The 26,775-nt window shown below is 45.4% G+C and overlaps 3 protein-coding genes across 3 annotated transcripts in view; 1 reads left to right on the top strand and 2 right to left on the bottom strand.

Annotated features, from left to right (window-relative positions):
- Positions 1-26,775, bottom strand: part of LOC309550236 (uncharacterized protein) — a gene marked incomplete at both ends in the record, with an annotated part of 809,557 nt that overhangs the window by 437,425 nt on the left and 345,357 nt on the right.
- LOC309550731 (uncharacterized protein) overlaps positions 1-26,775 on the bottom strand; it is a 395,974-nt gene that overhangs the window by 229,742 nt on the left and 139,457 nt on the right. The gene's annotated exons all lie outside the window — the stretch shown is intronic.
- The window catches only part of LOC309548765 (uncharacterized protein), a gene marked incomplete at its 3' end in the record, with an annotated part of 203,203 nt that continues 193,239 nt past the window's right edge, over positions 16,812-26,775 (top strand). The window contains exon 1 of the mRNA XM_082248713.1: positions 16,812-16,858. The remainder of the gene's footprint in view (positions 16,859-26,775) is intronic.

Raw genomic sequence — 26,775 nt, 5'->3', positions numbered from 1 at the left:
TCAAATATAAACTCTACAGTATAATCACAAATGTACAAAATATCAGAAAATAATAAAAAGGGGAATATTTGCCTGAATACTATTGTGCATATTCTAAGAACTAACTAATATTATAATAATATTCATAAAAAATAATAAAAATTAAAATATTACTATTAATATGTCTGCCAGAGACAACAATTATGACACACAAAGTGGTAAAAAGAAGTTATTGGGATATGAGGATTATTATTAGACAATATTATGGATCGCTAAGTCCTCATTCAGGCCATATGGTGATAAGGAACCAAACGTATAAATCCAGAAGGTCTCCTTCCTACATAAGAGGCAGACCTTTCATTATCAGTAGGTGAACCCTTGTGGAAGGTCTCAGTTGCCATGACCTCCAGATAAGCCATGTGCTTGTGATGTGTCTGGAGAAAGTGGCGGGAACAGGGACCTTTTGCAGTGCTATTGTTGGCTTTTTCATTAACTTGACTGTTCTTATCCACCACATTGTGGTCAATATTCTGGTGTGAGACTTTTCCTCTTATAGACCTGGCTGTTGTTTTCACAGTCCTGCAGATAATTCTCCTTATAGTTGCGTCATTTTGTAGATTTGGTTAGAAGAAAACTCAGACCCTTTGAGGAATTCCACACTAAGCTCCGTATTCCCAATAACCTCTTTACCTCTTATATTCAATGGAAGTATTTTTCTCCCCCCTCCCCCCTCCATCATTAGCTTTACACCGACCAACCAAATTCAAACACATATGAATCCAAGGCCCACACCAACCACACCTCATATCCTCCATCTACAAACTATTATACCAGGTGCTCCCGGTTACTGAAAACCTTCACTTACACTATATTGCCAAAAGTATTGGGACACACACATGAACTTTAATGACATCCCAGTCTTAGTCTGTAGGGTTCAATATTGAGTTGGCTCCGCCCTTTGCAGCTATAACAGCTTCAACTCTTCTTGGCACAATGCAGTCAGGCAAATACCGTTCTCCTGGCAACCACCAAACCCAGACATGTCCATCAGATAGCCAAACAGCTCCATGTTCTATCCAGAGCTTTCAGGGTTCCTCTGACTTATTTCAGTTTACTGCATATACTGTCCAAGTATGCTGTATGTCTATTGTAAGCTAAAGAGTATTATCTACAGTATATACCCTCTTCATGGTGTAATATCTATATACCCTCTTCATGGTGTAATATCTATATACCCTCTTCATGGTGTAATATCTATATACCCTCTTCATGGTGTAATACCTATATACCCTCCTCATGGTGTAATATCTATATACCATCTTCATGGTGTAATATCTATATACCCTCTTCATGGTGTAATATCTATATACCCTCTTCATGGTGTAATATCTATATACCCTCTTCATGGTGTAATATCTATATACCCTCTTCATGGTGTAATATCTATATACCCTCTTCATGGTGTAATATCTATATACCCTCTTCATGGTGTAATACCTATATACCCTCCTCATGGTGTAATATCTATATACCATCTTCATGGTGTAATATCTATATACCCTCTTCATGGTGTAATACCTATATACCCTCTTCATGGTGTAATATCTATATACCCTCTTCATGGTGTAATATCTATATATACCCTCTTCATGGTGTAATATCTATATACCCTCTTCATGGTGTAATATCTATATACCCTCCTCATTACCTGTGTTGTGAAATACAATGGATGTAACTTCTTTATTTTTGGGAAATTCAATAAAAATAAAAAAAAAGAATTCCCAGCACCGCTCACCTCTCCTGTCAGCAGCTCCATCATCTTCTTGGTGACTTCTAGAATCTTCTGCATGTTGTGTCTCTCAGGTTTTAGGGAGTCACATGGAGGCACTGTGATGGTCATATGATCACCTGACTTCAGAAGAGGAAATCTCTGTAATCAGGAACCAATAGGAATATCATGTTAGAATCCCAGAATCCTCCTCACCTCTCCAGTCAGGTCTGTGTTTTATTAATAGAGATAAGAGTGATGTCATGTGACCTCCCAGAATCCTCCTCACCTCTCCGGTCAGCAGGTAGATGATCTCCAGGGTGAGGTTTAGTATCTTCTCAGTTATGTGACTCCGGTCCTCCTCCATCCTCATTGGTCATGTGATCTATACAGGTTTCCCTGTAAACCAATAATTGATGAGAGAGAATGATGTGGACTGTACTGGTTGTACAATATTAGGATGGGGATGTATGGGGGGATAATATGAGGGAAGAATGGACCCCGGTGGGATTACACAGAGGAACATTCAGTTTAGTGTTGTTTTGATCCAGAAGTCTCTTACCTTTGGCTTGACAGGTCACAAAGTCTTTTTTGCTAGTTTTTGATCTGCTGGTAAAGAGGGACAAAATATGATTATTTTTATGTCAAAACAAACCCCCCATCCCCCACACCTAATACAAGTCAAAAAAAAAGAGTAATCGAGAAATAAGAATGAGGAGAATGTTCCGGCCCCGTAAGTGGGGAAATGTTCTGCCCCTGAAGGGGTTATTCTAAGTTTCCACACTATATATGTGTGTATCATCATCTGCTGGAGATAAAAGAGGTCACAGTGACTATGGAGGAAGAGGACGGACATGACGGAGGGGGGGGGGGGGGGTTACTGGGTGTAAATGGAAAATAAGATCTTATTACCTCCTCTGCTTCCACTTCCAGTAATGGCTTCTCTTTATTTCCTCCCAACTGACCTTTCACCCGGAAAATCTTCTTTTTTTTATCTGACATCACTTCCTGTCTGTACCTGACATCACTTCCTGTCTGTATTCCATAGAGACTTCCTGTCTGGGTAGAAGTGAGATCACCACCTTGTGGAGTTCAGAGGAACTGCAGCCCTGAGAACCGTCTGGTAGTGTGAACACGGCCTTGTGCTGTGTGTGTATGTACTGTATATCCTTCTCCTTTCTCTCCTCCCTGAGTGTGTATGAAGAGGCGGAGCTCCTGCTGGAACAGCAGTCGGAGGAGGAAGCCGAGTCTAGGATGGAGACTGACAGAAAGCGCAGCAGACTTGCAGGAGTGAGCGAGGAGGATCCAGTTCCTTTGCCATCGGAGGTGAGGAGAGTGTGAAGGATGTTTGTGACTCTGGTACCTGAAAAGCTGGGAGTCATATTGCTCTGCTGAGTGGGGAAGCTCTACTAAGGGGGCGCCCTCACCATCACGTGTGTAACATGGTTATGGTGTTCAGGCACCACCAACAGCAAAGGCCCAATTTATGGCACTTGTATAGCACATGCGATTTCAAATTTGTATGTAATTCCTACCAGCAGTTCCCTTTCCTGCACCCAGCAAGAGTAACTGCGAGGGGTTGCGGTGTTCAGGCACCATCAACAAGCAAGGCCCAATTTTTCTGCACCTGCATGACAAGTACATGCGTTTGAAATTTGTATGTATATTTGTATATGACATTTTTTGCTTTAGAAATGTCAGTACAGCTCCAGCAGGCTACATATATTGTAGAGATGCACTACTTTACAGGCACATTCAGGGGACCCCCCAGGCACGATATTTGAAGGAATTTTTCATTTTTATAGTTTCACTTCAAGCCTCATTAAAATCAGTAAATCACTGCTCCTTTAAAAACAATCGTTTTTAAAAACTTTTTTTTCATTGCTACATGTTCCCCATGTCAGTACCCGGACCCCCATACACTTTTTTGGGGCAATAACTTGCATTTCGGCCTTCAAAAGGAGGCCGTTTGATTTTCGAGGTTCGAGTCCCATAGACTTCAATGGGGTTTGTTTATTCGAACAAACTTTTCCTCTGTTCGCGGTGTTCTGGTGCAAACCGAACCGGAGGTGTTCAGCTCATCACTAATCACCATCTATGTAACTATGTAACACTATATTGAGTACACAATATTGTATGATTACATGAATTTGCACAGGTTTTAGCGTTATTAATAGAGCAGCAAATATTATAAGATAATGAAGTAGGTGCAAAGTGGAAGCAGTGGATCTGCAGGGAACAGCATCGTGAGCACAAAGCACTTTATGTTGTATATGAATTTGCACATGGATCAGTTTACATAGATTATTGATAAACACCACATGGTCAATGAAGTAGGTGTAAAGTGGAAGCAGTAGATCTGCAGAGAATATTACTTTGAGCCCCTAGCACTTTATATATGAATGTATCCACATATTTTAGTGTATTTGTGATAATTTATGTGCACACACAATAGGACAGCGCTGTGACACATAATGCTCTTCTAGTTGATAAAGGGAATACTTACCTTTGTTACAGCAGCAGTCCGGTATAAGTTATTTTTGTAGGTATTTGAGTTGTTACACATAGCATGGGTTTTTCCCATTTATATTGGTGACATAATTGTCCAAATCTGGGGATCAGGAGCCATTTCCACCCTTTACTCTCGGCTGAGGTTCTTTGTATCCATATAACAGATGTTCTACATGACTAAATCTGCAATCAATTTCTCTGCAAAATCAAAGGTGCCAAAATGTCTCCCACCGAGAAGTAATATATTTCTATCCCCCTTGGTGGGAGTGGAGATGACCCATCTATAAGGATGTACAGTACATACACACACAGCACAAGGCCGTGTTCACACTACCAGATGTTTCTCAGGGCTGCAGTTCCTCTGATCTCCACAAGGTGGTGATCTCACTTCTACCTAGACAGGAAGTCTCTATGGAATACAGACAGGAAGATATGTCAGGTACAGACAGGAAGTGATAGGTGCAGACTGGACGTTCCATTTGGTAGAGGACACGTTGCTGTATCTGGCGGCAGAGGAGGTAATACATAGATTAACCCCTTCAGGGGGATCAGTTGAATAATATATCTTTCTTCCAAAGCTGGCCATACATGGATCAGTTTTATCATTCAGCCAGCGAGCTGAGAGAAAAAAAACTGAAGAAATTCCCCCATCCACACATTGGAGGGGGATGGGGAAATCCTCCCCGCTGTACTATTGTATTCTGACAATGGGGGGCGCTCCTCCGCTCTCAGAATACACAGATCAGTGATGAAGCTATTGGCTGCAGCCGCTGATGGAGTGACTTTTATCCGGCAGTGACCACACATGGATGGAAATGTGAGCGATCCCTGCTGAACCAGCTGAATTTCCATGTATCTATGGTCACCTCCCCTCCCCCTCATCTCCTTCATTATGTAAGTCATGCTGAGATAATCTCCTATTGGCTGAGCAATATTCTCATTTGTCTCTGAGCTCCTTTTTGCCATTCCTCGTCCTGCCTGTTGTTTCCTTGTGTAGCACCCTCCGAGGTAGGTGCTTGTGAGAGAGTATAGTTTTTGGCTCCGTCTGCCTATCAGAGGAGCAGCAGGGAAATCTACTGTATATAGTTTTCTGCTTAACAGAGAGCAGGATCTGTGAGTTAGGTCTGCTCATGGTGCTCAGTGTGTGATTCATCTGGTCTGGGGAGTGTTCTGCGCTGGTCCTATGGGGAGGCACATTGGACAGTGGGAGGAAACCTGACGAATGGGTACACAGGCTTTGATACAGCTTCAGTGATTGGCACAGACTAGGGGTCTCAGTGCATTGTGGGGTGTGGTATAAAAGCCAGGGGCACATGTGCTGCAGGGTCTTTGGCTAGTGAGCAGAGTCCCGGAGGGAGGTGGCGCCTGTCTCCTCCTCTGCATTGGTGCACGTGGTCACAGGCAGTCAGCCTGGGGACCAGTAGGAAAGGAGCTGAACTCAGAGGTCCAGAAGAGCTGACTGGAAGGGGTTGAGACACTGGAGACCCTCGGAAAAACAGTATCGTGAGTAAAGTGGACTGTGTCCAGGGGCCTGACCTGAGAGGGGGCCACCCCGGTGTAGGATAGTCAGAGGACGGTGTAGGATAGTCAGAGGACGAGTGTTAGTCGGTGGAGTGAAAGGGGATAGTAGGCGGGTATTCCGAAGATAGTCTTCCTTACAAGTGATCTTACAGAAACGTAATCCTGATTATTCTAGTGGCAAGGTGGATCTAGAGCCTGGCTGCATCTTCAGACAGAAGTCCTCATCCATTGTGAATAGTTCAGTTTGGAGTATCCCACTCTTCCCTTCTCCCATCCCTAAATCAAATAAAAACCACAGAAACAACTACAACCCCTAGACTGTTTATTGACTGAGCCAAGGAGTAAAGAAATGTGCATGCTGCAGTTGCTAACGGTAACCCAAGGGAATCTCAAGGTGAATAATCCAGTAGTCTTCAAGGGGGCAGTGCTACACTTGTATTTATTTTCTGTGTAGTGACCCCGGCTTCATCTCTTGGATGCGCTCGTCTGCTGTTTGCCCTGACCTTTATCCTGAATCCTGGATCTCCTCCTCATCTCTCCTCCATATCCTCTTTCACAGCTTTTCTCCACACCTGCAGTGACCCTGGGGGGAGGAAACTTGGCACCAGCATGCAGCAAAATCCATCCCCACCATTAGGAGCTCTGGAGAAAAGTGTCTACTATTTACACTCCGTTCCTCCGCACGTCACCTGATCACATGAGAGATTACTTTCACAGATTCCTTACAGGTTTCTGTATGATACAGGTCAAAGTTCCCACTTCAGTTTAGGAGAGGTAGGACACGCCCAAGAACAATGATTTGGTTTTCATGGGAACCTCATAAAGAAGACCACTCAAATCTCCCCATCCAAATGTCTCTCTATCCAATGTCTATATGTCTTATGACATCGTACTGACCTCACAGCTTCACCCTCCAATGTCCCTCCATCTGGCTCTTTTTTCTGATGGTCTTGGAAAGTAGGAGGACCCTTGGCATCCTCACTTGCAAAGTGGGTCTGTTGGTCCTGTGTTGTATGTAATGAAATTAGAATGCCTGCAACAAGCTTTTACCTGTGTAGTGTGGGGGTCCTGTGTGGGTAAATCATACCTCAGTCTGAAGAGGGGCTTTAATAAATGGAGACCTGGCCAGAGAGGAGGAGGATTCTGGGAATAGCATTTGATATTATTTGTGTTCAGATCTAGAGTTTTCCTCCTGAGAAGTCTGGAGATCATATGACTAGAGTTGAGCGGACACCTGGATGTCCGTGTTCGGCGGGTTCGGCCAAACTTTAAAAAAAAGTCCGGGTCCGTGTCCTGGACTTTTGCCAAACTTTTCCCGGACACCGAACCCCATTGAAGTCAATGGGGACCCGAACTTTCAGGCACTAAAATGGCTCTAAAACACCAATGGAAAGGGCTAGAGTGCTGCAAATGGCAGCAAAACGTAGTTAAGAGCATGGCGAGTGCTCTGCAAACAAATGTGGATAGGAAAATAACTTAAAACAACAACAAAAAAAAAACAAAAAACAGAAAAATAAAACAATGTTCTTCATCTCTGAAGGACGAGGCCCATATGGAGTAGGAGGGAGGTTGAGGTGGTGGTGGATGTGGCGGTGTCATAGGCGTGCACACAGGGTGTGCCGGGTGTACCTGGGCACACCCTAATCACCTAGGGCACATAGCATTATCGCCCTGTTTGCCAGTGAGGAGATGGGAAAGATCTCCCTCGGACCTGCTCTGCTCTATTTCTCTTTGCCAGCAGGGAGAGTAATGTATCGGGGCCATGTACATGTAGGCAAACACATGCATGTGTATTTAAACTTTGGGGTGCACACCCTAATGCAATAGGCTGCGCACACCTATGGGCGGTGTAGGTGGAAGCGGCGGTGGAGGAGGACCAGGGCTGGATTAAGAGCATCATGGGCTTGGTGCTGAGGATTTTGAAGGGCCTTAAGGGCCGTGCCTTTGCATGCACCCAGAGGAGGAAGGGTACAGCCATGCATGCCTAATTCAACATGGGATGCTGTCTCTGAAGCCCATAAACACATCCATGCATCGGCAACTGTCCCTCCTTGTCCGGCCTTCGTGCTGTGTGGGGAGGTTCTGAGGGAGCTGCCTGGGGAAGCGAGCATAGAAGCCAGACTTCTTTGTTTACAAGTGACAGAAGAGCGGTAACAGTGAATATGGCCAACCCGGGGCCTATATAAAGGTAGGGGCCTGGAGCTGCAGCTCCAATAGCCCCTACGTTAATCTGGCCCTTAGGAGGACGAGGTAGCCAACACTGCTTCTTTTCAGAAATTTTAAATGAGGGTACACCCCAAAAGAGTGAAAAAGAGAAAAAATAGAACAATGGCTGGGTAAGGTCGGTATCCATCGCTATTCTGCACAAGGTACGGAAAAGTCCCGTGGGATCCATGCCTGGTTCATTTTAATGAACGTGAGCTTGTCCACATTGTCTCTCTTGTCTGTGATAACGCCCCCAGCCGTGCTAAATACCCGTTCAGATAATACACTGGCTGCAGGGCACGCCAGCACCTCCAAGGCGTAAAGGGCAAGCTCAGGCCATGTGCCCATCTTGGAGACCCAGAACTTGAAGGGGGCAGACCCGTCATTCACTACATGTAGGCGTGTGCACACATACTGCTCCACCATGTTGGTAAAATGCTGCCTCCTGCTAAGACGTTCCATATGAGCTGCTGGTGCTGCTGTTTGTTGTGGCGTGCTGACAAAGCTTTTCCACATTTCGGCCATGCTAACCCTGCCTTCTGAGGTGCTGGCGGTGCCCTGGTTGCATTGGCGACCTCTTCCTCCTCCTCCTCTGCCTTGTGCTTCCACTGTGGCCCCGCTGTCAGGTGGGAATGCCAGCAGCATCGCGTCTACCATCGTGCGCTTGTACTCGCGCATCTTGCGATCGCGCTCCAGTGAGTGAATTAAGGACGGTACGTTGTCCTTGTAACGGGGATCCAGCAGCGTGGCCACCCAGTAATCAGCACAAGTTAGAATGTGGGCAACTCGGCGTTCGTTGTGGAGACACTGCAGCATGTAATCGCTCATGTGTGCCAGGCTGCCCAGAGGCAACGAAAGGCTGTCCTCTGTGGGAGGTGTATCGTCCGTGTCCTCTGTATCCCCCCCAGCCACGCACCAGTGATGGCCATGAGCTGGCCTGGGTGCCACCCTGCTGTGAACATGGTTCCATCTCCTCCTCCAGCTCCTCCTCCTCATCCTCCAGAACTGTGCCCCTGCTGGACAATTGTGTCCCTGGCGTTTGTGTGTGCAGGAACCCACCCTCGGAGTCCCTTGTGAATGACTGCATTGAAAGCCTTGGAAATGTTACCTCTTCATCCTCCTCCTCCTCTTCCTGTGCCACATCCTCTTCCATCATCTCCCAAATTGTTTTTTGAAGGAGGCATAGAAGTGGGATAGTTAAGCTGAGAACGGTGTCATCGGCACTGGCCATGTTGGTGGAGTACTCAAAACAGCGCAACAAGGCACACAGGTCTCTCATGGAGGCCCAGTTATTGGTGGTGAAGTGGTGCTGTTCCGCAGAGCGACTCATGCGTGCGTGCTGCAGCTGAAACTCCACTATGGCCTGCTGCTGCTCGCACAGTCTTTCCAGCATGTGCAAGGTGGAGTTCCACCTTGTGGGCACGTCACATATGAGGCGGTGAGCGGGAAGGCCGAAGTTACGCTGCAGCGCTGACAGGCGAGCAGCAGCAGGGTGAGAACGCCGAAAGTGCGCACAGACGGCCCGCACTTTTTGCAGCAGCACTGACATATCGGGGTAGTTTTTAAGGAACCTCTGCACCACCAAATTCAGCACATGCGCCAGGCAAGGGATGTGCGTCAAACTGGTTAGGCCCAGAGCTGCTATGAGATTTCGCCCGTTATCGCATACCACCAGGCCAGGCTTGAGGCTCGCTGGCAGCAACCACTCATTTGTCTGCTGTTCCATGCTCCTCCACAACTCCTGCGCGGTGTGTGGTTTTTTTCCCCCAAACAGGCAAGTTTTAAAACTGCCTGCTGTCGTTTACCCCTGGCCGTGCTGAAGTTGGTGGTGAAGGTGTTACGCTGTCCGGATAAGGAGGCGGTAAAGGATGAGGAAGCGGAGTAGGAGGAGTTAGGAACAGGAGGCAAACTGAAGCGCCCTGCAATCCTCGGTGGTGGAAGGACATGCGCCAAATTGCTATCCGCCTCAGGCCCATCCGCCACTGCATTTACCAAGTTTGCCGTCAGGGAGATATAACGCCCCTGACTGTGCTTACTGGTCCACGTATCGGTAGTTAGGTGGACCTTGGCACAGATGGCGTTGCGCAGTGCACACCTGATTTTTTTCCCCACTTGGTTGTGCAGGGAAGGGATGGCTTGCCTGGAAAAGTAGTGGCGGCTGGGCACGACGTACTGTGGGACAGCCACCGACATAAGGTTTTTAAAACTGTGCGTCTCCACCAGACGGAATGACAGCATTTCAAAGGCCAAGAATTTTGAAATGCTGGCATTCAGGGCCAGGGATCGCGGGTGGGTAGGGGGGTACTTCCTCTTCCTCTCAAGTGTTTGGGAGATGGAAAGCTGAACGCTTCCACAGGACATTGTGGAGATGGTTGGTGACCCAGGTGGTGGTGTTGCTGACAGATCGTCTGTTTGCGGGGTGGCAGGTGCCGGTATCACTACAGATGTGGCTGGAGCGGCCGAGAGTGCAGCAGAAGAGGAAGCAGGATGAGCCAGAGACGTTTCTTGGTTTTGAAGGTGTGTACTCCACTGCAGCTCGTGCTTTGCACTTAGATGCCTGATCATGCAGGTTGTGCTCAGGTTGAGAAGATTTATGCCTTGCTTCAGGCTCTGATTGCACAGGGTGCAAACCACTCGTGTCCTGTCATCAGCACATTTTCTAAAGAACTTCCACGCTAGAGAACTCCTTTGAGCTGGCTTTGGTGCGCTCATTCCCTTGCTGCGTTGGGCAGTAGCAGGCGTAGTGTCTAGGGCACGGCCGCTCCGCTTCTGCACCCTGCTCCCTCTTCTGCTGTGCTGTTGGCTCTGTGCGACCACCGCCTCTTCCTCCAAACTACTCAGGTCACCGGCATGATCTTCATTCCATGTGGGGTCGAGGACCTCATCGTCCTCCACATCATCTTCCATCCAATCTTCACCCCTGCCCTCCTTGTCGGTCTCCACAATTCTGAGTGCCGCAGCAGTTGGAACCTGCGTTTCGTCATCATCGGAGACATGCTGCAATGGTCCTTGCATGTACTCATCTGGAGAAATAAGTGGTTGGGCATCACTGCACTCAATCTCTTCCACTTCTGGGGCAGGGCTAGGTGGATGGCCCTGGGAAACCCTGCTGACAGAGTCATCAAAAAGAAGAAGAGACTGCTGTATGGCTTGGGGCTCAGACTGCTTGCCTGATTTGCAAGGGGGTGAGGTGAAAGACGGTTGTACATCGGCTGCAGGTGCCAACTCTGACCTTTCTGCAGTAGACTGGGTGGGAGACAATGTGAAGGAACTGGAGGCACTGTCAGCAGCAAACCAATCTACTATCGCCTCTACGTGTTCTGGCCTCATCACTTCTAGAGGCATATGATGCCCTACCAAATACTGCTGCAGGTTCTGTCGCCTACTCACACTTGAGGAATGTGTTTCACTTGTGCGTGTAGCTGGCACAGATCGACCACGTCCTCTCCTTGCAACAGGAGCTCTACCAGCAGCACCACGACCCAGGCCACGGCCCCTATTTGACGGTCTCCTCATATTTCTGTAATTTAAGATCTTGCCCTAGAAAGGTGTTTATTGAATAGCAGAACAAAACAACAACAGTATCGCACGGGTGTATCTCACAGTCAAATATGCAAACTATGCCGCAATTTAATGTTTTTTACCCCAAAAGGGTGTATATTGAATAGCGGAATAGGATAAAAAACGGTGTATCTCACACGTACCGATACAGACTATGCCGTAATTTAATTTTTTACACTCCAAAAGGGTGTATATTGAATAGCGGAATAGGAAAATTTTATAATACGGTGTATCTCACACGTACAAACACAGACTAGGCCCCGATTACAATTTTCTGTACCCTAAAGGCAGGATGAGGAAGAGGAGTAGGAGGATTTGGGAACGGGAGGCAAACTGAAGCGCCCTGCAATCCTTGGCGGTGGAAGGAGATGCGCCAAACCAATTTAAAAGGTGTATCTCACACGTACCGATACAGACTATGCCGTAATTTAATTTTTTACACTCCAAAAGGGTGTATATTGAATAGCGGAATAGGAAAAATTTTATAATACGGTGTATCTCACACGTACAAACACAGACTAGGCCCCGATTACAATTTTTTGTACCCTAAAGGCAGGATGAGGAGTAGGAGGAGTTCGGAACAGGCAGGAGGCAAACTGAAGCACCCTCAAATCCTCGGCAGTATGAGATGCACCCCAAAAATTGGAAAGGTGTATCTCACACGTACCGACAGAGACTATCCCGCAATTTAATTGTTTATACCCAAAGGTTTTGATTAAATAGCGGAATAGAAAATATGATATCAAAAGGTGTATGTATCTCACACGTACAGAACCTGACTAGGCCACAATTACTATTTTTTGTACCCCTAAAGGCAGGATGAGGAGTAGGAGGAGTACGGAACAGGCAGCACCCTCAAATCTTCAGAAGTATGAGATGAACCCCAAAAATTGGAAAGGTGTATCTCACACGTACCAACACAGACTATCCCGCAATTTAATTGTTTATACCCAAAGGTTTTTATTGAATAGCAGAATAGAAAATATTATCAAAAAAAGTGTATGTATCTCACACGTACAGAACCACACTAGGCCCCAATTACTATTTTTTGTACCCCTAAAAGGCAGGATGAGTAGTAGGAGGAGTTTGGAACAGGCAGCACACTCAAATCTTTAGAAGTATGAGATGCACCCCAAAAATTGGAAAGGTGTATCTCACACGTACCAACACAGACTATCCCGCAATTTAATTGTTTATACCCAAAGGTTTTTATTGAATAGCGGAATAGAAAATATGATATAAAATTGGTGTGATTTATCAATAGCACATGTGAACAGCAGTGTCTTCTATCATTCAGCTCTGCTGCAGGCCACAGTTTAATTTTTTTAACCCAAGGCTGTATATTGAATAGTGGAATAGAAAAAAGTGTATGATTTTTGAAACCACTCAATAATAGCACATGTGAACACTGAACACAGCAGTGTATGATCAGAGTCAGCACAGCACAGCACTGAAGGAAAAACGCTGCACACAGTGACTGATAGAAAAAGACTTTTTTCCCTTCTCCTCAGTGGGCAAAAAAGATTGTGTTCACTACACCCCACACACAGCAAAATCGATGTGGACCACTGACACCTGCCTATCTCCAGCCTCTCCCTAAAAGGATTGATAAGATCGGTCACTGCAAACCCCCCCCACACAGCAAAATCGATTGTAGAAAACTGACCCTAAAAATCAGCAGCCTCGCCCTAAAAGGATTGATAAGATCAGTCACTGCAAACCCCCCCCCCCCACACAAAGCAAAATCGATTGTAGAAAACTGACCCTAAAAATCAGCAGCCTCGCCCTAAAAGGATTGATAAGATCGGTCACTGCAAACCCCCCACAGCAATATCGATTGTAGAACACACTGTCTGACCCTAAAAATCAGCAGCCTCTCCCTAAAAGGATTGATAAGATCGGTCACTGCAAACCCCCCCCACACAGCAATATCGATTGTAGAACACACTGTCTGACCCTAAAAATCAGCAGCCTCTCCCTAAAAGGATTGATGAGATCGGTCACTGCAAACCCCCCCACACAGCAAAATCGATTGTAGAAAACTGACCCTAAAAATCAGCAGCCTCTCCCTAAAATGCCCTACAACTCGCCCTGCCTAACACACTCCGACCTGTCCCTCAATTCTATGCGGACACAAATGAGTTTTGCCTGTCTGTCCCTAATCAGCAGCCAGCACGTATGATGTGTGCTCTGTCCCTGAACTACACAGCAGAATGACGCAGCGGCGCTCGGTCTCGAACTTAAAGACTTGGTCACATGCTTCAGATGGCCAATCACAGCTACTAATACATTTGTAGGCATGACTGGGATGGCTTAAGCCACACCTGTTAAACGCTTGTTTATTGGCTGTTGAAAGCCCGCCATGAAAAGCGTGCCAATGCATACAAAACCCAGAATTAAAACGACCGAACACAGATTTTTACCCGAATATACAGTAAAGTTTTCGGGTCCGTGTTCGGGTAACAAAAATCCAATTATTCGGTACGAACACGAATAATACAGTCCGTGTTCGCTCAACCCTACATATGACCATCACATTGCCTCCACCTCCCTCCCTGATAGAATAGAGAAATAAAAAGAAGATACTAGAAGTCACCAGAGAGATCATCGAGCTGCTGACAGGAGAGGTGAGTGGTGCTGGGAATTCTGGGACATTATCCAGTAACAGACAAGGGATGTGTCTGGATGGTGACTGTATCATTGTGTGTGTCAGGTTCCTATAAGGTGTCAGGATGTCACTGTCTATTTCTCCATGGAGGAGTGGGAGTATTTAGAAGGACACAAGGATCTCTACAAGGACGTCATGATGGAAAATCAGCCGCCCCTCACATCACCGTGTAAGAGGAGACTTTATTGTAAAGGAGAGAGCAGTACGGAGGATCCACCTAGATCCCCCATCATCTGATAAACACATAGAAACAATGTATTCAGTCAGTGTGTGTGTTTCCTACAGATGGATCCAGTAATGGCAACCCACCAGAGAGATGTCCCCGTCCTCTGTATTCCCGGGATTCCACACAGGAAGGTCACACCATCCCTCACTGTTGCAAGGTTGGTGGGACGGAGCATCTAGAACATGGACTTGTGGAAACAATGTGTGGATATTTTATGTGATGTCACAATAATCTATATTAATAAAAAGCTTTCCCTGCTTTTCCCTGTGTCCGTGGAAATTCGCTACTGCGCATGTGCTGAACAAACAGCCGTTGGGACACAGAGAACACCTCCGCGGGATAATTGCTGTCACGGGCGAACCAAAGGAGCTGGAGACCCCACAATTGTACCGCAGGTGGCCAAGACACTCCCCTACAGCTGAGAAAAATTTCGGGGTTCGGAGATGAAAGGGCGCGGAGCAGTGACCCCAAGAACCCGGCCTCCCCCGCCATAGACTCCAATGTTAAACCTGGTCACCTCGCGGTTAGGTCTCGGCCCGGTTCTCGGGGTCACTGCTCCGCGCCCTTTCATCCTTGAGACACCAAATTTTTCAACTGTAGGGGAGAGTCATGGCTACCTGCGGTACAATTTTGGGGTCTCCAGCACCTTTGGTTCGCCCGTGACAGCTCCCCAAACGGACCGTGACCTAACCGCAAGGTGACCAGGTTTAACATTGGAGTCTATGGCGGGGGGAGGCCAGGTTCTCGGGGTCACTGCTCTGCGCTCTTTCATCCCCGAAACACCAAATTTTTATCAGCTGTAGGGGAGCGTCTTGGCCACCTACGGTACAATTTGGGTCTCCAGCACCTTTGGTTCGCCCGTGACAGCACCCTTCCTGATACACTACAATCCCCTCCCTTCCCCACTTTACAATCCCCTCTCCTCCCCAGGGAATTTGAGAATATCATCTTTGATGAAACGCGTCAGGTCACGGCGTGCTGACGTCACCTACACGTTGCTGTCCACGAGGGACGGGCGAGCGGAGCCGTCCGGCCGGCGGCTTCCTTTCCTCTTCGCATTAGATCTTCTGTTTGTCTGTAAGTGCATTACTATTTTATTAATAAATACATCCGTGGGTTTTACACTATGGCGTTTTCCATATTTTGTATCATCTATGGTTGATCCAATACCGTCCATCTGAGTTCCCTATCTGAGTGAGGAGACACAACGGATCGGTTCCATACACATCCCTCCTGCCTCCTTATCATCGGGAGTCGGTAAGGGTGTTTTATCCATCAGAGGTGTTTCCCCCACTTGCTTGCTTGTTCAGACCACACCTATCCAGTCTTATATAAGCTCTCCATATTCATCCTTGTGGTAAGCTGCTGTCCTATTGGGGTGATCCCCCTTCTCCCCCCTTTTTGGTGTATCTGCTATTTTTCATCTATATTTTGGTAAGGAGTACCTATTGGGGTTCTGTGGCATCCTTTATCACATTTTTCACTACGGGAGCAGTGGTGTTCTCAATGCACTTTGGGTGTCCTTTCTTTACATATATAATTTTTTTTTGGTTTTACGCTATGGCGGTGTATTTTTTTGTATCACACATGTTACCACTCCATTGAGGGATCCGCGTCGGAACCTGGTAGTCCACCTGGACCTCATCCCTAGGACGTATTTTGAACATGTTGATGGGCCTTTGTTTATTTTATTTCCGGTAAGCGGTACCTGCACAAGTTACCCGTTTTTGTTTCCATATTCTGGACATTATTCGGATTCTTCACTATTTCACCATACAGTCAACCTGTATACATCATCCACAGCGCAACTTATTTTATATTGGACATTTTTTGGGTGCTAGTCTCACTTGAGGTTGCTGCTTTTATTTTATTCTTGGATTAGCGCAATTGTTTTCCCCTTTTTCTATATATATATATAGCTCCTTCTCTTCTAAGTATACTAAATAATCTATATATATATATATATATATATATAAAGTACAAGTGTCTCTGCTTCCAGTCCCTGTGTGCGTGGGACTGCGCATTTGCCCCACGGACAGCCATTGGGACTTGGAGCGCAGAGACTTCGGGCAGCCGGGCAAAACTGTTGGAAGTGGCTGGTGTGCGCAGGCGCGCGGCGGGTGCGCGCTCGCTTGGACTTACTGCTAAGTCTGTTTTTACAAATGTTTGACCACATATGTTCTAGCGCCCGTTAATTTAACGGGCTTAATGTCTAGTAAATCTTATATTTTACAGATGATATTCACTCTCATTTTCTTTTAGAGAGATCCAATTGATATAGAATTTGAGATGAAAGCAGAAGAAGAAGAAGATGAAGGAGAAGAAGCGACATATGTGGGGGATGATCAGCAGTCTATGGAGGAGGATGGAATAACGGGGACATTTATAGATGAGGACACTCCTACAGAGATCAGCACAGGTGGGTCATTAACACTAAATACATTCCTCCACCCATACTGCTCACTGATTGGTCCAGAGTAGGGCGGGGACTGGGTGATATCAGCCTGTAATACCCTCGTTGTTATAACTTCTATAGAATCTGTAAAAAATTATAAGATTGCTCCCCGGTATACATTGCAAGCATGCATAGTGATGTCTTATGATGTCCATGATAGAAGATAAGAAGAACTTTCTTGAAATATAAAGAAAGGATCAGGAGAGCAGGAAAGGGATGGGGCGGGAGGGAGGAGAAGCAGAAAAAAAGAAGAAAAAAAAATGGGGAAGGGGGAGTGGGGAAGGAAGGGGGTGATTTAGACCCAGGATCTAAGTCCACACGTGAGAGAGAATCTTCCAAATCGGGTGGGTTACAAGGTTTCATTCGTCAGACAGGCATTCAATCAAAGCTTTGCCCTCATCGGAGTAGACGAATGTATTCCACAAAGACCATGTCTTAGTGTATTGCTCTCTTTTATTTTGTGATGTTAGTACAAGGTCTTCTAGAGTATTGATATGACTGATTTTGTTTAGCCACGTAGCAATCGTAGGAGGAGAGGTGCTTTTCCAGCATAGAGGGATGCAGGCCTTTGCTGCGTTTATCAGGTTCGCACAGTATCGACCTCCTACATCTCTCAGGGGAAATCAACTTACAATGGAGTAGGAGGAAGGCAGGCTCCACGGGAATAGGCAAATCTGTAAATCTTTGGGTGATGGCACGTACCTCTGTCCAATATTGTTTAATTTTAAGACCGCTTCAAAAAATATGGAGCCAAGGTCCCCGACTCCCCTCTGCATTTCCAACATCGATCTGAAGTATCGGGGGAAAGGTTTAAGTGTGGCAGGTGTCTTGTACCAATGCATCAATATTTTGTAATTAATTTCTTGGATTCGGGTGCAAATAGAAGACCTCAGGGCTAGATAGATTTTATTCTGTTGTTGGGAGTTAGTATTAAGGGTCCTTTCCCATTTTTCAAGTCCCGGCACTCTAAACTCCTCTGGTGGCGAGACAAGTATTGCGTACATCTTAGAGAGAGGGTGCGGTAAGGGTGTCTACCCCCACACAATATGAGTCAGATAGTGTTAGTCGGCAGCAGAAGTTTGCCAGGGGTTTTAATGACTTTAGAAAATGTTGAAGTTGGAATGCTTGCCAAAACTGCAATTTAAATTGACCTTTAGGGTTGGTTAAGGCAGCGAAGGAAGGCCGTGATCCTGTGTTCACAAAATGGGAAGCTTGGAAGTAGCCCCTATTCATGATGTCCTTGAAATTTTCGGGTTCACATTCCAGGGTAAACATAGGGTTTCCCAGTATTGGGAACAGTGGGGAATGTTGGGATGTGATGGCAGGGAAACGACACATGGAGGCACAAACCCTAAGCATGGGGCCTATCGTAGGATGTCTTTTGATATAGCCCAGTAGCACCAAGGGGCTCTTATTAAGGGAATGGGGCTGTTGAGCTGTTTTATGGTGATCCATAATTTTAAAGTCCCATGTCTACACCAATCGACCACTCTACCGATGTGTGCAGCTTGGTAATATTTGGTCATGTCTGGGACGGCGACTCCTTCATAGCATTTAGGAAGCGTCAGGAGGCGTCTGCTCAGTCTGGGGCATTTATTTGCCCATATAAACTTAGTAGGAATTTCGCTTACCCGGCGAAGGAAAGTTGCAGGGACATCAATGGGTAGTGTTTGAAAGAGATATAGGAATTTCGGTAGTGTACACATTTTGACGATATTACACCGACTGAACCAGGAGTTGCTTCCATTTTCTACCAGCTGGACATTTTATATCTGATGATTTGATATGAGCACAGATTTTTACATGTTTATAATAATGTGATAACATCCTCAAACTTTGGAACCTTAAACAGAAAGTGATAATGAGGGAGGAGTCAATAACCTGATGATGGGGGCGTGGCAACTGCACTAGTGTATGGCCGCTGTGTAAGATGGCTTCACTCCACATCTGGGGAAATCACAAATCTGATTGACTTCTGCGCTCGCCAGATAGCTTTGAATTGCAACCAGGACCTAGCAGCATGCCAAGGAAGCAAAAAGACCCTGATGCCAAAAAATGTGAGGGATTCTTTCTCCCTCTACCTCCGAGGCTACGGCAAGATGGCGGCGGCAGCCACTTTCCACAGGCCAGATCAAGCACAGGGCCTTTCAAAAAGCAGGCATCATGGTTCTGAGATGGCCGGGCAACACAATCTAAACCCATCTTCAGGCTCTGGAGTTTTAAATTCCTCCATCCACAGCCCAGCCAAGTCTCAGCCCTGCATAGAGGCAGAAAAAAGACCAGGCTTCCCTTTAACTGGTCATTTTGATTTACTGCAGACTGCAAAGAGGCCATTGCATCTGCATATGTCAGAGGTTATCTGTTTAGACTTGTATCATTCCAAACAACGAATCTTCGGACAAGAGGACAAAAACAGGAAATTGTTAGCCATGTTGTCACATCATGATGCCCCCCCTCACAGTGGTCTCTGAGGTTACCTCTCCCACAGGGGAGGCCTATACCCCTCCCACGGATATCCTTAGTGAGTTTCAAAATTTCTACCAACGCTTTTATAATTCCACGCTGCCATCTGACTTTGACCCATCCTCTTTAGCCTCACTTCTGGACCCGGTAGCTCGGGGATGGCTTTTGGATGAGGAGCGGTCATACTTAGTGCGCCCGATCACCTTGGATGAGGTTTTATCAGTAATTCAATCCCTCTCAGTGGTCAAATCCCCGGGCCCTGACAGTCTTCCCACAGAGTTTTATAAAGCCCATAGTGCACTTTTAGCCCTCTTACTTGCTTCCCTTTATTTACACTGCCTAACAGAGGGCGCCCTCCTTCCTTTGATATCAGAGGTGCATGTTATTCCCATTTATAAATCCCCTATGGATCCCAAACAATGTGCTTCATATAGACCTATCTACCTAGCACTCCTTAGTAACGATCTTAACTAAACTCCTTGTGTCTAGACTTGCTAACATTCTAGCCTCCATAATCGAACCAGATCAAACCAGGTTTATGGCTCATAAATCAACAAATATCAACATACGCAGGCTATTTACGAATATTCATGCCAAACATGACAATCAGGGCTCTAGAGTCATTGCGTCTCTGGATATAGAGAAGGCATTTGATACCCTGGAGTGGCCTTTCCTGTGGGAGACCCTTCAGAGAATGGGGTTCCCCTTAGTTTTCATTCAATGGCCAAGGGTGATCATTAGGCTGGGAGGTCTTTTATTGCCCCCTTTTCGGCTACACCGAGGTACCCGGCAGAGCTTTCCTCTTTCTCTGGCTCTCTTTGCTATTGCCATGGAACCAGTAGCTGAAGCTCTTTGTATATCTCCCCATATTAGGGTCCTTAGGCTGGAGTGGCTGGAGGAGAGGGTAGCTCTGTACGCAGATGACCTCCTGTTGTTTCCTAATGACCTGGGCCTGTCTTTGCAGGGTGCATTGTGGATTCTAAACATATTCTCTGAATTGACGGGCCTCAGGGTGAACTGGTTCAAGTCCCTGTTATTTGCTATTGACTCGAAAGCTTAGGACAGAGTGATGTCTGACCTGCAATTGCAATGGGTAGATACCTTCACATATCTTGGGTTACTGATCTCTAGAGATGTAAATTACTACATGTCAGAGAATTTACCTCCGGTGGTTAAGCAGGTAGAGTGGTAGAGCTAAACTGAAAGCGTGGGAGAACCCCCCTCTGTCATTAAAATGAAATTTTTTTCCCAAATTCAACTGCTTCTTTCGAAATTCCCCGCAGTGGATCCCTAAGTCCTCCTTCTCGCAGCTGAACAGTCTCTTCTCGTCTTTTCTGTGGGGTCCTCACCCTCCTCTGTTCAAGATGCCCACACTGATGTGTCCCACCTCCCAAGGTGGGTTAGCGCTTCCGGACTGCCACAAATATTACTTAGCGGCTCAATTAGTTACTGTCTCCTGGTGGCTAAGGCCGGATTTGTTCAACCTCTCTACTGTCCTGAAGGCTGCAGTGGTGGGGTCCATGGAAGCCCTTAGATGTTTGCCATGGTCCTGGGGTTTCCTATGACCTCACACCCTTTATGATGACTATCCCTAGAGCCTGGAGGGCTGGTCTTAACTGCGAGCGCTACCTACGCACCGCTGTCTCTCCAAAAGCCCCATTATGGAAGAATCCCTATGTTCCCTCATCTTTTTAGCCTTCCTGAACCCATAGCATGGGCAACATTTTATATTAAAATAGTTAAAGACATCTCAGATTTATCCATCCACCCCTTTTGATTACTTTGTTTCTACTCACAATGTCTCCCTTCATACCTTTTTCGATATTTACAGTTATCTCACGCTTTCAGAACCCAGTTCCTCCTCGGGAAACACAGCTGGTGGCCTCAGACTTAGAAAGGATCTTGGGTGATGAAAGTCTGGAAAAGCCTACTTCTACCCTATACGTACACCTACTTACGGTATCCCTGCCTGTTTTGGTGGTGTTCCGCTGAATCACTGATGATCCTGAGTTGGATCCTGAGGTCTGGGATGACATATGGGATTTTCCATTCCAAATTTATACAGTTCAAATTGGTACATAGGGCATATTACACCCCTCACCCACTTCATAAAATTGGGCCTACCCATTCTCCAACATGCTGGCAAAGTGGTGATGCAGCCATCCGGGGAGACTTTACACATATATTTTGCCCTGCGATCAATGTGTATTGGTCTCAGGTGCTAGAAACAATTCATCTAGTGACTAATATCTCCGTCACTCCCTCCCAGAGGGTGTGTTTATTGGGTCTAGTGGAAGATTTGGCCCCCAGAGTGAAGGATAGGACCCTTGTTGGTCTCTTGCTGTTATATGCAAGAAAAGCAATTACACTTCATTGGAAAAAACAGAACAGCGCCAAATGTAAAAAACTGTCAGTATTCAAAAATGCAGATTACAGCATTTTGAATACTTTGAAGTACAGTGGAGGGGTTTGGAGTCTTTTAGACCCCCGATCCCTCCATAAAGAGTACCTGTCACTGCCTATTACTTTTACATTCCTCCCCTCCCCCCCCCCCCCCGATCCCTCCATAAAGAGTATCTGTCACTGCCTATTACTTTCACATTCCTCCCCTCCCCCCCGATCCCTCCATAAAGAGTATCTGTCACTGCCTATTACTGTCACAAGGGATGTTTACATTCCTTGTAACAGCAATAAAAGTCATCAGTTTTTTTTTTTTGTTTGTTTATACCAGGTTAAAAATAAAAAAAATAGGAAAAAAATAATCTTAAAAGCTCCCCGGTCACCGTGAGCTCGCGCACAAAAGAAGACGCATACATAAGTCGCAACCACAAATGAAATCGGGGTTCAAACCACACATTTGAGGTATCGACGTGATTGCCAGAGTGAGAATAATTCTAAAAAAAATACCTCCTCTGTAACTCTAAACTGGTAACCGCTAAAAAAATTTTAAAGCGTCGCTTATGGAAATGTTTTAAAACCGTAGTTTGTCGCCATTCCATGAGTGGGCGCAAATTTAAACCGTAACATGTTAGGTATCTATTTACTCGGCATGACATCATCTTTCACAATATACAAAAACATTGGGCTAGCTTTACTGTTAAATTTTCTTAAATGCAGTGAAATGTATTTTTTCGCAAAAAAAATTGTGTTTGAAAGACCGCTGCGCAAATACCGCGTGACAAAAAATATTGCAACGATCGCCATTTTATTCTCCAGAGCCTTTGCTAAAAAATATATATAATGTTTAGGGGTTCTAAGTAATTTTCTAGCTAAAAATACTGATTTTAACTTGTAAAAAATGTGTCAGAAAAAGGCTTGGTCCTCAATGCCCATAAGGCCTATATGAGAGGGTTAATTATCCGAGCATGTGGACGAGCCAAGAAACAATACAACCTTCACTTAGATACAGTCCTTTCCAAAATTCATAAGCTGGAATGCTCCTCCACTCTCCTTAAAGAGGTTGTAAACTCCCCATTTAAACTTTAGCTCAATCCAATCTATATTACTATAGCTATAGATCGCTGCCTGTGAAACTTTACTTACTTTTATCATCTTCCTACAATCTGTAAAGAAAAGTTTTATTACATCACCGGCACATGCGCAGTTGGTCCTTCAATCCACGGCACACTATGTGTGCCGTTTCCTTAACAGCAGCATGCCGGGTCTCACAGTACCTCTGCAAAACGGCATGCCATGAATGCTCGCGATGCTGCGCTGTACTTCCTCCTCCTTCCTGGTTCTCCCCTTGTGACTGTGAGACGTCACACAGGGGGAGTGAACCAGGGCATCGCACACACATCCATAGGATATGCTGGAGCTCGGTTGCCGTAGTAACGGCGATCAGGAAAGAGGCTTGAATAGCACACGATCGCGCATGCGCGAGATTTCGACAGAGAGAACGAGTAAGGGCGGAAATGACCTCCACAGGGGAGACCGAAATCATTAGTAAAGATGGCACAGCCGATTCCCGGAAGAAGATATATGTTATTAATCAACAAAAAGGTATTTGCGAATGGTTTTATAATAAGGTTACAACGTGCAATTCATTAAAATACTTTGTTGTACACAAATATTCAAAAAAAGAGAATAATAAAGCTGAGTTTACTTCCTCTTTAAACAAGCTGGAATTGAGAAGACGATAAGATTATGAGAACTGTTCCGGCAAGGTCCTAGCTAACAGTCTTAAGTCCCAAAGAACCAAAAGTAAAATATCCCACCTCCTTTACCCACTTACTAACCATAAAGTATTTAATCTACCCTAAATGCCCCATTTACTGTGGCTGGGATCACTAAAATAATTGACTCTCTGCCTAACGGGAAAGCCCCAGGCCCTGATGGCTTCACAGATGACTATTACAAACTCTTTAAGACCAGCTGGCCCCATATTTGTGTCCAGTATTTCAAGAGACTGCATAACAAGCTTCCTTTCCCCTGGAGATGCTGAGGGCTTATGTTGTCACCATCCCCAAACCTGGGAGGGAGCCAATGTCCCCCTGCCAACTTTAGACCAATCTCGCTTGTCGCAGATGTTAGGATTTACACCACACTATTAGCAGGTTGCCTGTACTATATCTTCCCTGAACTGATAAAACCAGGTCAGATTGGCTTCACCAAAGGCAGACAGGCTTCCAACGCTACTAGGCCAATAAAAAACCTTCTCTACCATGCTTAAGCTCACCGAACACCTTCTCTGCTCCTGTCTTTAGATGCAGAGAAAGCATTAGATCGGGTCCATTGGGGTTAAATGCTTGGTGTATTGTCTAAGTTTGGATTCCAGGGGCCTATCCTATTGGCCATCCTGGTCCTATACTTGTGAGGGTTCTTTCCTTGTTTGCCCTATTTGCCCTTCTATCTGTTGGTTGGGTGCATGGAAACTCTACGATCGATCGGTCGGGTAATCAAGTCACAACAACGACTGGAGTGTAGCAAGATTACAATTGTTTATTGGTACAGAAAGTCTTGTATTCAGCCTGTTCCGGAAAACCGCCCCCTCAAGGGCCAATCATATTCAAAAGTTAATAGCGTGACATATAAAGTTCAGTTAAGGATAGAGTTTATAGCATAACATAAAAATTAAATGCTTGATTTAATGGAGATAAACACCTTGTGACCACGTAGGCACATTCATCTCGGCATCCTTATCTTTTATCTATTTTGTACATATAGCTCATTGCAAAACGAATGGTCATTTACATTCTTATCTTATTATTAGATTTTGTCTATAAAATAGAAATCGCAGTTATATTTCCTGTTCTGCTAGCACATACAGAAGGCTTTGCAAAATATGTGGTTTATTACAAAGGTCATAAAACATTTTCAATTTACTTGTTCATTAAAGCATACATTTATATACACATCTACTTAAAAGGGGCTCCCACTTTATCTCACAATTCCTCCTTTGATCCATGTTCTGTTAAGAACATAGATCACCCATGATACCAACTGTTATGGCCGAGCATGGCCATTTTTGTTTCTGAGTTATCTACGACAGGGACTGTGCCAGTGACCTTGGAGCGTGACATTATTTTTGATACCATACGCATGCTAAGCTTGTTTACTATATAACAGGAAAGAAGAAGCAACAGCATCATTAAGATTACCATTCCCGCCTTTTTAAAGAACCCTAATATATTATCCCATATACCTCCAAACCATCCCCCTATACCCTGCAGGGGGTTCCAAGTGTCTGCGAGGCTGTTCGCTTCCCTCTGTAAGCGCTCTCGCTCGATCTCATGGCCCCTAATTAGTTCATAATAGTCTGGGAGCTTTACATCAACAGTTTCTTTCATTCAGTTATCAAAATAGATACAACATACTTGTTTATTCTCAGTTTGGTCACAGAGCCCTGTGACTGCCATCATAATTCTCTCTTTTCTCTGTCTAAACCTCCTGTTCCATTCTCACTTTCCTTAAATCTTCATTTAAGTTTCCCACATCTTTGTTTGCTATATTTAACTACCTTTCTATTAGGTTTGAGTACACATCCAATTTTGTCAGTAAACTTGCTATACCAATGGGTCCCTAGATACTCCTATAAACCTTTTCCCAAGTGCTTGTCAGTGCACGTTTGTATTTGTTAAATCTTAGATGGCCTATTGCTGGAGTCATGGACACCTGACTAGCGTCTGCAGCACCCATAAACGGCATCAACCTAACCATGGTGCACCAGCCTCCTGAAGTTGTGTCCCTAGGATATGGAATTGTAGTATGACACCACATTCCACAACAGACCATCCAACCAGTGGGCAAATGTGGGGCCGGTACATCACCAATTTCCTGTAGTCCTGACCTAAGACCCATAAGACAGAGCCAGTCAGGAAGGGAGGGTGGATTTGCACTTGTATTTGTGGGCTCTATCCATGGACCTGTGAAATGCAAATTGGTCAACCATTGTATCATCTTTTGTTTGGATATGGTTGGATATTTGTGTTTTAACCTAGCACATAGAGATATGTTGTAATGGGACAGGGCCTCAGCCCTATCGTCTGCATCAACTATCATGGTTGTGTTGAGTCCTATAATGTCTATTTCCTTTCTGCGAGCTTTATCTAGATCTAACAATGTAAGATTTATTGTAGTTTCTATGCAGTAAGCAGAATTAGGGAAATGTATTCCATCTTTCTCTTTGAAGGCTCCATTCATGAAACAAAACCTAGGGGGTTCTGCAGAACCTTGGATAAGGAAGGGTTTATTTTGTATCGTTCTACTTTGTACTGGGGGAACCTCTGTAATGTTTAGAAGAGTACTTATAGAGACAGGTTTTCCTATCATGGGAAAAATATTTTCCCCTGTGTGCATATGTGAACATACCAAACACTTCTCTCCTTTCTGTTGTCTCCCGAATTCATGCATCAGGAGCCAGTGGTGGGGAATGGTCTCAGGGATAAAATACAGTTCGGGGTTTCCCGGGTTGTCTTTAATTACAGAGGGAGGAAGGGTAAGAGGTGCAATAGGTGATTCTGGGGGGTTAACAGCTTGTTTGCGTGTGAAGACCACGCTTTAATAGTTTTGGGGTTTTTCCTACCTTTCTCTGACTCTCTACATAGTTCCAAACTGGGGGGTATGAGGGTGAGAGACACCATGACATATTATTAGCCTTGTAAGCGGCTAACAGTACCGTAGCCTCAATGTGACATGCACCATCTCGTTTTTGTTCATAATATCCAAAAACAGCTTTAAGTTGTGCTTTGGATATTATCTTTGCTACTTGGGTACAACAGGGATACGGGTGGAGAATGCTCCTAGTGCGGGGCGCTTGGAAAATCCCCCTGGTGTGTCCCCATCCCCATCTGCTCAGGTATACACTTCTAACCTCTTATCTAGACTCTTTGAGGTCACCAATGGCACCCTCCATATTCAATTTATAAATCAAACCACTAGCAGAGGCTATACGCTTTAGGAGTGGTCACTCTGTTCAT

The sequence above is a fragment of the Pelophylax lessonae genome, assembly GCF_965119305.1.
Source record: "Pelophylax lessonae genome assembly, chromosome: 3".
In the NCBI taxonomy this organism is placed as follows: Eukaryota; Metazoa; Chordata; class Amphibia; order Anura; family Ranidae; genus Pelophylax; species Pelophylax lessonae.
Note: the sequence above shows the minus strand (reverse complement) of the source record. Positions and strands in the feature narration are given on the sequence as shown.